General features: G+C 60.6%; 1 long non-coding RNA gene across 1 annotated transcript; it reads left to right on the top strand.

The window, feature by feature from the left end:
• The first annotated feature begins 437 nt into the window (after positions 1–437).
• LOC124085863 (uncharacterized) lies at positions 438–11,810 on the top strand. The gene is made up of 3 exons (XR_006849605.2): positions 438–2,076; positions 2,485–7,974; positions 8,116–11,810. It is a non-coding gene; the product is annotated as an uncharacterized LOC124085863 (long non-coding RNA).
• Positions 11,811–14,968: the final 3,158 nt, after the last annotated feature.

Here is a 14,968-nt window from a genome sequence, read left to right as displayed (position 1 = left end):
CTCTTGTCCAATCTCCCTCTCGGGGCTGGTGACCACACGGTTACTCAGAGCCCCGCCCCTGTGCTCAGGAAGTGCAGGTCCTGGGGGGTCAATGTGGCCTGTCACGGGAGCGAGAGTGGAAACGTTTGAAAGGCCGTAACTCTTCACCTGGATAAAGCCCTGTCCTCCGAGTGGACAGGGCTCTCCCAGGTTCACATTGGGTGTTCAGGGGGCAGGGCTGTCACTGAGGGCCAGGTCAGGTGGGGGTCAGCCTCACCCCTCAGCCCTGTGTGCACCATCTGCAAACCCCCCACCCTGCGTCCCTCCTACTTCTGGGGCTGTGGGGAGGGTGCACAGAGGTCCCCATGAGTTGCTGACGTGGAGGGCTGTTGGCCCTCAGCCCAGACCACAGGGCTCCCACAGGAAGTCTATTTTGGGCAAGCAGCAGGCCCGAGGGCCCCTGGGTCACAGTGGAAAAGTCCGGCCCAGTGATAAGGCCCAGAGCCGCCACCCTTCTTCCTGCAGTGGGCGCAATGGGCCAGGGCCGTCCCCCAATCCGGCTGGGCTGAGTCATGTGGGCAGGCAGGTGGAAAATCCCAGCTGGGGACAGGCACCGCGTCTTCTGGGTCCTCATACAGCTCACCCCCTGGTCTCCTGCTCCCCCCAGCTCTCCAGAGATGGCAGAACCTCAAGGAGGAGCCAGCTGTGTGAGCCACTGGGGCCAAGAGAGAGGCCACCACAGCGGTACAAAGGGCCACTTTACTGTCCTGTGCAGCAGGGACGTGGCTCTGGCACTCAAGAGCAAGGACAATGGCAAGTGTCTTCACAGCCTCGTGAGGAGCTGGAAGCAGGCAACTCAGCCAGAGATGACCCAGGTGGCTGCCTCCTGGGACCGGCGGACACCAGGCCAGTCCACGTGGCTCTCGCCAGTGCGCCCCAGCTTGTGCTAATGCAGACACTGGGCACTCGTGAGTGAAGGAGTGTGCGGGCGTCCACTCCGGTAGGTGCAGGGCCCGCCCCGGCCCCTGCCCACCCAGATTATTAGGGAGCAGACTCCGATCTGGGATTGCTCCTCCTGCAGAGCTGCACCTCTCTCCAAACAACACACAGTGCTGCTGTCACGCTCAGCAGGACGAGGACTCCGGGCGGCTTCCTGGCACCTCGGTGTGCATGGCCCAGTGCTCCCTGTCTCAACTGGCTTGAGGTCTCCTTGCTTCACTTCTCTCCTTCCCCCACGTGTGTGTTTGGTCGACGAAACCTGCGTCCAGAGCGCACAGACGTCCCTGCCTTCGCTGTGGGTGCCGTGGCCTCGTGCCATTGGAGCTGACCCGGCTCCCAGGTCCTGTCTGCAGGTGTGCCTGCTCAGCACATTTACACCAGCGGACCACGCAGCGTGGGCCTTGCGTCCAGCTTCCAGTCCACTGCAGCCAGTCTGGGCAGGTGACCACCATTGCACGGACACTGGGTGCTTCCTCTGAAGTCACTGGCCACTGAGAGGAGGCCCTCATCACCTGGACCACGAATCCACAGGGAGCATGAGTTTGACGTCCTCCCTGTATCAGGCCTTTCCCTGTGTGAGGTGGAACCCTTCCACCCATGCGTCTGCCCCTGCCCCTCCACGCTGCCCTGAGGTACAGTCCTGCCTTCACACTACTCGCTTCCAAAGCCCCCATGGCCGGGAGTGGCTCGGGGGTAGAACACGTGCCCAGCAGGCCAGGCTCCTGGTCTCCGTCCCCAGCACAGGGCAGGCACCCGTGGCTTGGTTCCCGGAGCTTTGGCTTGGGGGTTCTGGGGCTCACTGTGAGCTCAGCACAGCAGACGTTGCGGTTGTCACCCTCAGGACCCCTCAGTCCCCTTGGGACTCCCAAGCCCTCCACTGAGCGTCTGAGGGCTCCCAACTCTATTTCACCAGACAGGCCATGCTGAACTCCAGGTGGCCTTGTGGCAGGTCCACCCTGTCCTCCCCTCGCCCCGCCTCTCCTCGTCGGGAACCTCCCTGCCCTATCCCTGGCTGCTCCGTCCCAGTTCACCCCAGGGTGCTGCAAACGTTCTCCTGTGCATGGATCATATTCTTGTCAAGAAGAGAAAGAACGGAAGGTGAGCACCGGGGGCCCAGCCCTTGCCCCACCCAGTTCGTTGTGGTCACTGTAAACAATGAGGGCACAGTCCAGGCCTGTCGAGCCTTGTGACAGGCATTCCTGCTGCCCAGGAGAGAGGGGCCAGGAAAAGCAAGGCACCTGCAGTGCCCCAGGGCACAGGCCAGTGGGGCAGAGAGCCAGCTTGTAGGTTGCTCGGGACAGGAAGGGCCCAGGACAGGACCCCAGCTGACTGCTGGTGGCTGGCGCCTCACAGGCCCCCGCTGGGAACGCCTGTAGGAACATCTTCCACGGCCACCTGGGAGAGGGCACCTGCAGCCCCACTGCAGGGATGGCATCTGGTAGCCTGGTCAGTTGGAGCCATGGACACAGAACATTTCTGCCCAGCAGTTTTCCATTCTCTTGGCAGGAGCCTGTTCCACTGCGGGTGGGTCAGCTGCGGAGGCTGCCCCCTCAGGGTCTGTTAGAGGAGTCTTTTCTTGACTCTGGTTGGTTCTGCGTGCATCGAACTTGTGGGCCTCACATCGTCACCAAATGAGACTCGGCCCACCCTCTCTGGTCCAGGATTGTGCAGCACCCTGAGCATGCTGGAGTCTGGCCCAAACAGTCTGCTGACATGAAAACCTGACGGGAAGCAGGATCCAGCCCTGGCGCTTCCCTCCCGGCTCTGGCTGTGAGTCCTCGGGCCTTGCTTCTGCTGCATGCCACTCAGCAGCTGCGCCACACACTAGGGACTCGTCTCTCTGTGAGCCCGCTTGGTCAGCCCGGCAACAGGGACCAAGGACTCCCACAGGTGCCCCCTCTGAAGCCTGTGTTAAAACTGGCCCAGTGGCCTCCATGTAGAAGCAGTGGGCAGCGTGTGCCCCGGAGGAGGCCGGGCCTTCCTTTCTGAAAGCCCCCGGGTGCTCTCATGGTCAGCCAGAGCCCAAGGCTGAGAACAGGGACCCTGAAGGCAAAACTGGCACACTTCCTGTCCGGCTTTGTTTGAGCGGCTAAGAAATGGTGTACCAAGGCCAGGAGCTTGGGTTCCAGGGTTGGCAGGCTGGCCTGTGGGGTCGGGGTCATGGGGGCATCCTGTGCATCCCATGCGCCACGCAGACCTTATAGCCGTTCAGACAGGACAAGGACTGAAACTCCCCGCCTCAGGGTCACGCCCCTCCCCGGCCCACTGCCCCTCTGTGTACTGTAGCCTGGGTCCACGTCTCCCGAGGGTGGCCTCAGGGGCCTGGGGTGAGCATGGGGCGGACTGCTGGCGGCTCCAGAGCCTCGAGCCAGCCCTCATCTAAGGTCCTTGACTCCTCGAGGCCTCAGTTCTCCTGGCTGGAAAATGAAGGAGCTGGACTCTAAAGTCTCTGTCTCTGCTAACACCTTCTGAAGTTTTCCACTTGTGTCCTGAGAACCCGGGGTACCCGGCAGCTCAGAGAGCCCAGGGGCTGATCCTGGCAGGGGTGTCACTCCCTTTCTGCTGGTGTTGGACCCTGTGAAGTCCTCGAGTCCCTGTCACTAGCCTCTGGGCAATGCTTTGTGGGATCTGGTCAAGCCTGAGCCTCGTTAGGGCCCTCATTGGAGTCCCTGGGGCAGTGCCTCTCTGAGCCAGCAGAGGGCGGCAGTGCCCCAGCTGAGCCCAGCCAGGCCTAGGGAGAGGCCAAGGTGTCCCACTGCGTGCACTGAAACTTCCGGAGACTGGGACTCCCCTGAGCCAGAGGAGCCAGGAGGTCTCGGATTGGCTGTGTCCCCCACCGCCCTGGCTGGGCACCCTAAGGTCCCAGAAAGCTAGCCTGGAGGGGAGCTGGGCCTCGGCATCCTCCTGCAGTCCCCGGGTAGGTGGGGGTGGCGCCGGGTGCAAGGCTGGGGAGGCCCTAGTGTGGCAGGTGCTCAAGTGCCTGGGGGAGCCATAGGCATGAGTCCCTTTCCCTGCTTCCCACTGGCTGGCCACTCGGGGTTGCTCTGGGGCCCTGCTCCCAGGCTGGCGGCCTGGTGGACAGGTCCCCTCTGGACACTAGTGTGGCTGGGGTCTGGGGTCGTGTCTTCCCAGCTGGGACTCCTGCCCTGGCATCTCTGGGTGGGATGGGGACCAGTTTCAAAGGCAGATTCTGTCCCCACCCAGGCCCATGGGGGTGGGCTCCCAGGGGTGGCCGGGAGCTGCAGACTTAGCTGCATCCATGCAAGTCTGAAGGCCCGAGTCTGCGACCCCCATGGGCTCAGCTCAGAGCCCTCCGCATCCCACTCCCCCGAGCCCAACCTACACCCTGGTTCATCTGGCTCAGCCCTGGAGCTTTGAGCCAGGGTGCCTCACACACCTGCCCTCAAGTGCTCTGCCCACCGAGGCGGGGACCCCCGCAGGGCAAGGTCCTTCCGTGAGTTTCAGGTCTTGTTCCCATCTGGTTCTGTCCCTCACCTGAGGGCTCCTGTTTGCCGACAGTGACAGCCCCATTGGCTGGCGGGGTCTGGTCTGCAGGTGAGATGCACGCGGCCAAGTCCCCCAGGAGCAGCCTGAGCTGAGCCGTCCCCCAGGTCCCGCCTGCGCCTTGAGCTCACAGGTTCAGAACAGAACTGTGGCCTCGGCAGCCGGAGTCTGGCAAGCCCGAGGCTGGGCGGGACTTGAAGGAACCCTAACAGCTGTGGCAGAAGGGACGCCCTGTCTGGATGTACCCTGATTCTGATCCTCGCAACCAGCCCCCGAGCCGGCAGCTCTTCCTCGGCCGCGCAGGCTCCTGGAGCAGAGGCAGGGCCCCGAGACCCAGCTGGCGAGTGGGAGGGCTGGGTGCCGTGCCCCCCTTCCCGAGTTCATGCTGACCAGCACCCCCACACACAGCTGGCAGAGGGGGTCTTGGTTGGGTTTTTGTTGTTAAAACATTGATTTGGTTTTATTGTCATAAGGCACACGGGACATAGAATCTACCCTCTGCCCGGTTTTGAGTGTTTGGGTCTCCCACCTGTCGGGGCTGTCCTCCCTGGCCCCCAGGTTTGCCAGGAAGTCCAGGTGCCCACAGGTTTGCAAGAGGATTCAGGAGAAGTTAGTTGAAGTGACCCCCAGGACACAAGCAGCAGGGGCAGAAAAGTAAGTCCGCAGGCCAGGGAGAGACTGACCAGCTGCCTGTCCTGCCCTTTGCTTTGAGCTAGAAGCTCCTGAGTCCTGGGCCCTCGGGAGAAGCAGGTGCTTCTTTGCCTGTGTCCCATTTGTGGCCAGTGTGTGAGGGCTGGGACCCCACGCATGTCCCTAGGAGGGTCTCAAAGTGGCGGGGGGGGGGTGCTGTCAGGAGAGAGCTCCTCTTTGCTGTTGGTAATACAGGGGGGACAGAGAGATCTGACTTGTGGATTTCATAAATCACAACTGTTTTAGCTCCGAGGGATGCAGATTGATTAAGGTCTGAGCGTCGAGCCCTGTATGGATTGGGAGCCCATCTCTCGTAAGCCCTCTCTTTCCCAGACCCGAGTGTCAGCAGTTTTCCGGGAAAGCAATCTTTTTATGTGGCATCATCGTGTGGATTACTGGAACGAGGCTTGCTGGCGGGGCTGCTGGGGCTGGGCCTGGGGGCAGGCAGGAAGGAGGTGGCTGAGCCCGTGTGTGCTCGGCCTGGCTGGGCTCCTGCAGACCTGGCCAGGGCATCCTGACCCTCCTGTGGTCCCTGGGGAGTCAGGCCTGGTCCTTCTGTGGCCTCTTGACTGGGGCTGCGCCTCCTCCTGCGGCTGTTCCTGGTGCCGTGGCCGGGTCTGCTCTGATGCCTGGCACGCCCCGGGAAGCAGGCTGTAGAGTGAGGGGTGAAGACTGCCCATGACTCCACGCCCAGCACCACCCTCGTGGGACCCTCTGAACCCACGGTGGAGCTGGTGGGTGCTTCCCTGAGTCACTGGGGAGAGGACGAGGCAGCCCTGGCCCCACTCCTGGCCGTAGCCCCGCCCTCCATGGCAGGACATCACGTTTCCACCCCTCACCTGGGACCTCGTGGTGGAAGAGCCTCTGTCCTGGTCCCCAGCGTGCACTTGGCTCGTGACTCCCGTTGGCCAACAGGATTTTGCAGTGGTGACTGTGCAAAGGCTGTGCTGCGTCACTGTCAGGAGAAGAGCTGGCCCTGCTGGGACACCCGCGGCCTGGGGCTGGTGGGCCACCCCCACCCCAACTGACCCAGGGATGCAGAAAGAGAAGGACATGCTTCCAGGGACTGCTGCTGTCCCCTGGTGTCCCTTCTGGCCACACCACTCCCACACCCTGCTCCTCCCTCCCGGGTCAGCTCAGACGTCACCTCCTCCAGGAAGCCCTCCTGTTGGGCCTGTCTCCTCTCACGGCTCTTGCCAGGCTGCATGAGGGGGACCGTTGCAGTGGAGGCAGCCCCTCTGAGGAGGCCCCTTGCTCTGAGGGCCGGGACCAGAGCCCCATTTGCCCTGAGACCCGTCCCTGGGCCCTGCCCAAGGGTGAGCTAGAGAAAGCCAGTGGCCCCTCTGGCTGCCCTGCGGCGGGTGCTCACAGTCCCCTCCTCCTCCTGGATGGCTGCCTGAGCCCTTCGTCCTGGGGGGTGGCGGACGCACGGCATTGCCACCCTGGGGCTCTGCTGGTCCTGTGGGTCTTCTGGGTGTCCCCGGCTCCCTTTATCCTCTGGCCCTGGGATTGGTGAGGAGGAGCTGGCCTGGTCCACAGAGGGCCTCCTGCAGCCGCTGCGCTGAGCCTGCCTCCTGGCCCTGATCGCCGCGCCCTCGTTCCACAGGCCTGTCGTCAGGCGACCAAGGAGCCCCGGCCTGCGTCCTGGGGCAGCTCCACCCAGTCCCCGGGGTCCCTGCCACAGCCCTCCATACTGCCTCTCTGCACCCTCCTGTGGTCTTCTGGACCTGGGGGCCCCTGTCTCTGGTGTCCCAGCCCTGCGGGAGGAGCCTCTCACCCACCTCCAGCACCATGCGCCCAACCCTGGGCTACCCGCAGCCCGCCAGCCCTGTCTGAATCACGGGGGTCCCCGAGCAAAACAGGGACTGCCACCTCCTCCAGAGCACAGCAGACACAGCTTCTCCTGGCCCAGGGCATCGAGCCCTGATGGCCTGAGAGCGGGTGACAAGCAGGTGTCTTCCTGAGCTTTACGAGCTGCTCAGCCTGCGCTCAGAAGGGAGCGCGGGAGGTGGTGACGCAGGCTGCAGTCGCTTCCAGGCGATAGAGAGGAGTGGATCTGGCCTGGTCCGCAGGCAGGCCCCACACGGGGCTGAGTGACAGTGCCTTCTGAGTCTCATCTGCGATATGGGCGAGAACCCTGGGAGCACCCTCTGCGTGAGGCCGGTTATAATCCATCAGAAGCTTGTTTTCGGAGGTGACAGCCTGCTGCTCCCCGGAATGCCATTTAAGGAGCACGCCAGATGGCTTGATATTAGCTGGACAGCAACAGACACAGTGGCCCTGTGGTCCCCAGCCTGTGACAGCAGGGTGGAAGGGGCTGGGATCCTGGATGGGGGACAGCTGGGAGAAGCCACTCGTGACACTGAGGAGGCTTCCAGGCCAGAGCCTTCGCTGGGGCCAGGGTCCTGCTCAGTAGGGGACAGGCTCTGGGTCAGCTGTTCCTGCCCAGGCAGTCTCAACATCAAAGCTACGGTGACGGTCCATGTCCACCCATCACGCTGACCCCTGTCGGGCGCAGGCTCCCAGGGAGAGGTGTCTCTGTTCCCTCTTTTGGAACCGGTAGTTTTGCAACAGATGGAAGCAGTACCGCGTGGCCCGTCATGGGTCGGGGCTCCGCGCCCCGTCCCGGATGCTGCTGTAGGAAGCCCGTCCGTGTGAGGGGCCAGGACAGTCCAGCCGCAGACCCAGCTGAGGTCCCAGCCAGTGAAGTGCTGACGGCAGGAGACGCCCACAGATGACCCAAATCTTCCCGATGAAGCCACGGAGTCCTCATACAGCCCAGGCCTGCGGCTTCTTGTGCAGGTAACCGGAGCCACGCGCAGGGTGCCGGCCGTGCCTCGGGGCAGGGTGGGCGGGTTCTGGCACATTCGGGGCCTATCTCAGTAGGTCTGAGGCCACGGGGCTTTGGCCTGCGTCCTAGCACTTCATGGTGACCTTTGCCAGGCAAGCGTCCTCTGAAGCAGCTCAGTCGGCCCTTTGGTCGAGGTGGACGCCAGCCTGGCCTCAGCTGCTCCCTGCTGCCCCTGGATGCACTCCCTCCCCGACTCTGGGTGGTGGCTGGACCCCGGAACCTTCTGGTGCAGAACCTTCCTTGGTATCTGAGGTTGACGACGTGCCCTGGGGGCTGCAGAATCCCCCTCCCCCAAGAAAGGCGGGGCTTCCTACCAGTCTCTGGTCAGGAAGGGACTCCCACCCAGGCCTAGGGCCATGCAGTCTGGGCCTGGGGCTAGCCCCTCACAACTGTCCATCCATGTCAAACTCCCATATCCGTAACGTCCTGGGAATTTTTGAGAAACCCCCCTCTTCCCTCGCATTCGACCAAGCCAGAGCCTGACGCCAAGACCCCAGGAAGGTGAGTCCTGGCTTCTCCTCTCCTGTCAAAGGACCTGCCAGGGGCCGTCCTCAGGCACACCTCCCTGTCCTGTATCGGGACTCTCCTCAGGCCAGGCCCTGTCTCTCAGTAGGGGACAGGCTCTGGGTCAGCTGTTCCTGCCCAGGCAGTCTCAACATCAAAGCTACGGTGACGGTCCATGTGCACCCATCACGCTGAGCTCAGCTCTGTGAACAGGTGGAGGGGAGGCCAGCTTGAGCACCGCTGCCTGATCAAGTGGCCTGTGAGTCCCTAGGCCTGAGGAGGGCATTGCTCAACGGAGAGAAACAGCTCAGGTGGTGGGGAGAGGCAGTGTGCCCACAGGCCCCTCCCCAGAGGGCTGCTTGATGGGCAGGTGTGCACACAGGTGTGCAGGGCCCTGGGCAGGGCTGCTCCACTCCAGGCTCTGGGTCCTCATCAGGGAAGTGGTGGTGGCCTGCCCACCCCCTGGGGAGGACACTGGAGCTGCCCCTGGGACCTCTGGTAAGCAGGACAGAGCTGGAGGCTGAGGCCCTGAGCTCAGATGTGAGGAGCTGGGTAGGAACCCAGGGCAAGCGGTAGCTCTGCTGACGGGGCTGAAGGCCCCGCGTGTGCCCTGTCCTCCCCGCAGTCTCCCACCCCTTAGGGTGCCTGGCCCAGGGCTGCTTGTCCTGGTCTGGTCCCTTTGGGACATGCTCCAGCCTTTCTCCCCAAACCAAGGGATGCAGCTTCTGGGAGGACGTGGCGACTTGAGTGCAGGGTGGGCCCAAGGCCCTGCTCTGGCTGCTCTGTGCTCCCCAGTGCCTTCTGCTCAGTCCTGGGGGTCCTGTGGGAAGACGGGCAGCTCTGTGAACAGGCAGGCGGAGGAGAGGCCAGGTTGAGCACTGCTGCCTGACTTGGTGTTCCCCTACCCAGGGTGCCTCCTGTCCCCCGAGGGCTGGGCAGGCCCTGGAGCTGGGCACCGGGACTGATGGCCACTTTATCTCCTGTCTTGGCCCAGCAGCCTGGGCTGGGGTGGCCGGCACACAGCCAGTGCAGCTCAGAGCCTCTCCCCGACCAGCACATCCGTGGATGCTTTAACCAGAGGCCATTAAGCTGTCACAGTGCTCGCAAGCCTTCCTGCTGGTGCCTGATGGCGGATGTGGGCAGGGTGCCTCCGGTTCCCGTCTCTCCCTCCGGGTTGAGTCACCCACCGCTGTCCTGCCAGACTGCCTGCGCCGACTCTGAGCTCATCGGCTCCGCCATCAATCATCCCTCTGGGTTGGAGCGTGGAGGAGACTGGGTCTGACAAGGACTTTGCTGCTGAGGCGGAGCTCAGCCACGCTAGACGGGCCCGGTCCACCCCCACCAAGCCCCAGCCAGCTGTGCCTCCACTGGCACATCTCCTGTGGCCATGGCAGGGACCTGGTCCTGAGGGAGGTGCCCTTCTCGCCACTGTCCAGGATGTAGTGGGCTAGCAGCCCCCTCCCCCTGCACCTGAGGGCGTCACCCCATTGCGGCACAGGAGGAAGTCATCATGTTGACGTGTGGCATGTGCATCTTGCTCTCCCTGGCCTGGCGTCCAGCCCCAGCTTCCCCCACCTGACAGAGGACAGCACAGTCAGAGCCCAGCTGCTCATGGCCCTCCCAGCTCCCAGGCTGGGCACTGCCTCCTGCCTGGCACAGAGCCGAGGGCCACACTCGCTCTTGTGGCTCATGAAGCTCTCCACCAGGGACCCTGCAGGAGCCAGAGAGGGGGTGTCTTATGCACAGGCTCTGGCTCTGGCCGACCCTCGGAGCCACTAACTCTGAGCAGGGTCTGGAGACGTCACAAACAGCTTCTGAGCAGACAGGGGGTGGGGGGGGGTGGAACTCAGCAGAGCAGCCGCACTGATTTCAGGTGTTTTGCTTGTGGCTTTGCTGCAGGGGGAGCCCCATCTAGGTCACAGCACCAGGGAAGAATATTAGGACGGAGCCCCACTTTCCTGGCCAGAAGCGGCAGGAAAAGGATTGGGGGTCCTGGGAGGGAGAGAGCCAGACAGGTTCTGAGTAGGACCCAGGCAAGCCCCCTGGTGGGACCAACAGCCCAGCAAAGCTCTGAGAACTGATCTGGAGTTTGAGCCACCACCACAGAGGTGATGGGATTCAGGTGACCTGGCTGTCCCAACTACGCATCAGCATTCTCTAGAAGATAGGACAGGACCAGAGTCTGTGCAGCATGATACCCACAGTGTCCAGGCTATGAAACAAAACTACCCAACAAACAGAGCTAGGAGACATGACCACCTCAAGAGGAAAGGCAATGACAAGATGGCAGCCCAGAGCATCCCAGACACTGACCGCAGCGGTCACGGCTGCACTTTGTGAGGTAGTATGCGCTCTACACACACACACACACTCACACACACACTCACACACACATACACACTCACACACATACACACACACACACACACACACTCACACACACATACACACTCACACACATATACACTCACACACATACATACACACACTCACACACACACTCACACACACATACACACACTCATGCACACACACTCACACACACATACACACACTCACACTGATGAATGAATGCAATATGAAATGAAGAATTCTCAGCAGAGAAATAGGAAATATAAGAAATGAGTATTTTAGAACTAAAAACCCCCACAATATCTGCAGTAAAATATTCACTGATGAGTTCAATAGCAGAACAGAGACAAAAGAGAAAAGCCCATGAACTTGAAGATCGGTACCTGATCTGAAGAGGAGATAGAAAGAAGTAGGTGAGCAAGCCTCAGGGGCCAGATGCACCATCAAAATCCAGCCCATGTTGGGCTCCAGAAAGAGGAGCAAGATTGGGGCAGAAGGTTATTTGAAAGGATAACCCCAGAGCATCCCCAGTGAGCGAGAAGACGTCACTTTAACATCCAGAACTCCCTGAGGCCGGCAAGGAAAACCTCCCTCCCAAACCTCATCATTGAGCCACAGAAAACCTCCTGAAGGCAGCTGAGAAAACACATGCATTCCTTCACACAGAAGATGTCCCCATGACTGCAGATTTCCTGGCAGACACGGGAGGCCCGAGGAGAGTGGAACCACCTCAGATAACAGCTCTCAGTGTCCTAGGCTTCTGTCCCCTGCTTCTCAAGGGCTGAGTGCACAACCAAAACTCAAACACAGTATCCTCTTCTGCTCTACAGGTCTGCAGTCGGAACCATGTCCCTTTCAATTTCCATATTGTAACGTGCATGTCCTCTCTTAGTTTCTTTCTCTTTTAAATACATATTTTTTTAAATATTTATTTTTTAGTTGTAGTTGGATACAGTATCTTTAATTAATTTATTTATTTTTATGTGGTGCTGAGGATTGAACCCAGGGCCTTGCCCGAGCTAGGCAAGTGCTCACCGCTGAGCCCCAGCCCAGCCCCTCTCGTAGTTTCCTGATCAGTCTGGTGGGGAGTTTATTGATCTCAAAGAACTTGAGTTGATTGGTTTTCTATTTAATTGCCATCTTCTCTGCTCTTTGGTATTTCCTATTTTCTGCTTGCATTGGGTTTAATTTACAAGGTTATTAGGGTGGTGCTCATGTCCTGCTCAGCACACTGAACACTTTGGGGCTGTGAGCCACTTGGTGTCTGTCACGGCCACTTGGTGTCTGTCTGTCACGGCCACTGACTCTGCTGCCCTAGGCTGGAGCCACTGTAGAGAGCGTGTGAATGGAAAGGTGTGGCTGTCTTCCAACAAAGCTGTGTTTTTGTAGACAGGATGGGCCAGATCTGGTCTGTGGGTTGTGGTTGGCTGACTCCTGGTTTAGAGAATTTGTGACCTTTTACCTTTTCTCGTGTAAGCAATTAGTGCTATAAAGTGTCTCCTAAGTGCTGCTTTACCTGCACCCCATAGATTTTGGTATGTTTTAATTTTCATTGAATCAAAAATATTTTCTAATTTCACTCTGTATTAATTGTGTAGCTGGTGCTTTGACATATGGGACCTTGCTGACCCTTGCAGGCTGGCTGATGCCTAGTGACAATTGGATTGGCCTCCAGCACACCCTTCATGTGCAAACCAACCCCCCAGCCTCACACCCTCCGTCCTCTGTGGGGCCCCCACACATCTACCTGCCCTCATGGCCCAGGCCGGGCTCCTCTCCTGGGGCCAGCTGGACTCATTCCCACTGGCCAGTCCTGAGCATCCCGCTCACCCTGCCTGCTCCTTCCTGCAGACACCACTGCAAAGGCTCTTGCCAGGCTCCTTGCTGCCCCTGTGTCCTGGCCACCTAGTGCCCCTGTGGGCCCTTCCCCAGGTGTGGCCTGCCCCCTACTCTTGAAACGTGAGTGACACACTGCCTCGTGGTGGGGGCATCTCTGGCCTGCTGGCCTCACCACACTGAAGGTAACACTGCAGTCTACCTCCTGACCTTCTGCCTCTCCCTCCTACCCCACGCATTACCCAGAAGTGAGTGGTCTACTTGCTTCCTGTTTCAGGATTGTCTGTGTCCCTTCTGCTATTGGTGTCTAATTTAATCCCATCATGGTCAAGGAACTCTGTGTGACTTGCATTCTTTAAAACACACTGAGATGTGTCCAGTGGCCCAGCACCTGCTTGTCTTTCAAATGTCCCTGAGCATTGAGAAGGGTATGCACTGCTACAGGCAGGTGGGTGGCCTTTCAGTCTGCTAGGCCGAGCTGGGCTCTGGCCATGCTAAGGCTGTCTTCTCCCCAGTACCTCCAGATTGGGTCCCATGGGGTGCCGCACTCCAAACCTTGAGGGTTAGGCACAGTGAGGGGATGGCCACCAATGAAGGTCTCCTCCCCATTCCTAAAATGCTCCTGGTTGAAAGCATTGTGGTCCCAGATGGGAAGGTACCTGGGGTGTCTGCCAGGCACTGACCAGTCTCCCAAGGCCATCTTGGTGACTCCAGCAGGGAGGAATGAGGTGATGGGGCTGCAGATCTCTCCTCAGGGCCTCTCCCTTCTCCAGTGGCGTCTGTGAAGAGGAGCCCAGAGATTCCCCAGGCCCCAAATTTTCCCAGTGGCCTGGGCCAGGGCAAGGCCTGCTCCCTGCCGCCAGAGAGTCCCTGCTGTGCAAACCAAGGGCCTATAAGTGCTTCAGGGCCACTGGCTGAGGGGGCTGAAGGGTGGGCAGGAGGGACAGACCCGTCCCCTCCTGGCCTGTAACCAGAGAAACTCTCTTTTTATCCATTTTCAGTGCATCAAGCATGTACAGAAAATGGAGATTGGCCGAGGGTTCCATTACTAAGGGTCTGAGAATCTCTTAGTTCCATTGGACTCAAACATGTGCAGGCACCAGGCAGTACCCCAGTGAAGAAAGGGACAATATGCAAAGGCAGTGGGACTGGGCAGGTGTGCTCCTCCACGGAATGGTGGACACGGGGGCAGTGGGTGCCACACAAAGGAGGCTGCATGTGTGCCTAGACTAGACCAGTTCAGCCTGGCCCAGGGCAGCCACGCCCAGCTCAGTGAGCCACGCCCACTCTAGTCAGCCACACCCACGGCGATAAGCCACACCCATGGTGTTAAGCCACACCCACTGCAGTCGATCGCCCAGGGCAGTGAGCCACGGCCGTCCCAGTTTACCAAGCCCAGGCCGGCAAGCCACCCAGATTAGTGCAATGAGATTAATCCAGTGTAGTGAGCCAGGCCCAGTCCAGCCCCACCCAGATTAGCACAACCACCCACTCTGCACATACTCACACACTTCTCCTGAATGTAGTGTTGGATGTGAGGGCGATTTGGCTGCAACATCTGTCACCCCATTGGCTGCCCCACCTGGCCCAGGTGGAGAGAGCCCCAGAATGGCCTCGAGTCCAAGCATCTCTGAGAGACAGAGGGCCCGAGCTTCAGGCCTTCCCGCCCGGACACCCACCTGCCCTTTTCTTGCATGTTCTGCCCAAACACAAGCAGCAGGAAGTAGTCTCAGCGGCCAGGGGAGGAGCCAGGGCCAGGGGTGGTGTGGACAGCTGGGTTCCTCCTGCAGTCTCCCGGGACTCCCAGGAGGCTGCAGCCGGCCCCTCCCGGGTCTCCTTGGGCTGGCTCTGTGGGACCCCTCCCGCCAGGCCTTTGCTGGGGGACGCCACCAGCCCCCACCCACAGCCACCCTGTCCAGGAAGCAGCAGTTCCTGGGAAAGACGCCTTCGGCAACACCCTCAGCCAACATGGGCAGCACCCTCCTCCACTGCACGCAAGACCCAGGGGCTCTCGGGGCCAGCGTGAGAACAGAGTAAGAGCCCACAAGTCCACTGGCCCAAGTAAGCCACCAGGGGACTGGTGGGGGCAGGAGAAGAAACCCCTTCCTCACAACAGAAGTCCCACTAACGAAGGCGGAGGGGGCTGTGAGCCCGGGAGGGAGCGGCACGGCGACTGCCCCAGACAGACGGCAATGACGGGAGCCAGAGTGTGGAGGGACCGGGGGGGGGGGGGGGGGGGGGGGCGAGGGGGGC

The sequence above is a fragment of the Marmota monax genome, unplaced genomic scaffold, assembly GCF_021218885.2.
Source record: "Marmota monax isolate L192 unplaced genomic scaffold, Marmota_monax_Labrador192_F-V1.1 WCK01_AAM20220418_F8-fsc00014, whole genome shotgun sequence".
Lineage (NCBI taxonomy): Eukaryota > Metazoa > Chordata > Mammalia > Rodentia > Sciuridae > Marmota > Marmota monax.
Note: the sequence above shows the minus strand (reverse complement) of the source record. Positions and strands in the feature narration are given on the sequence as shown.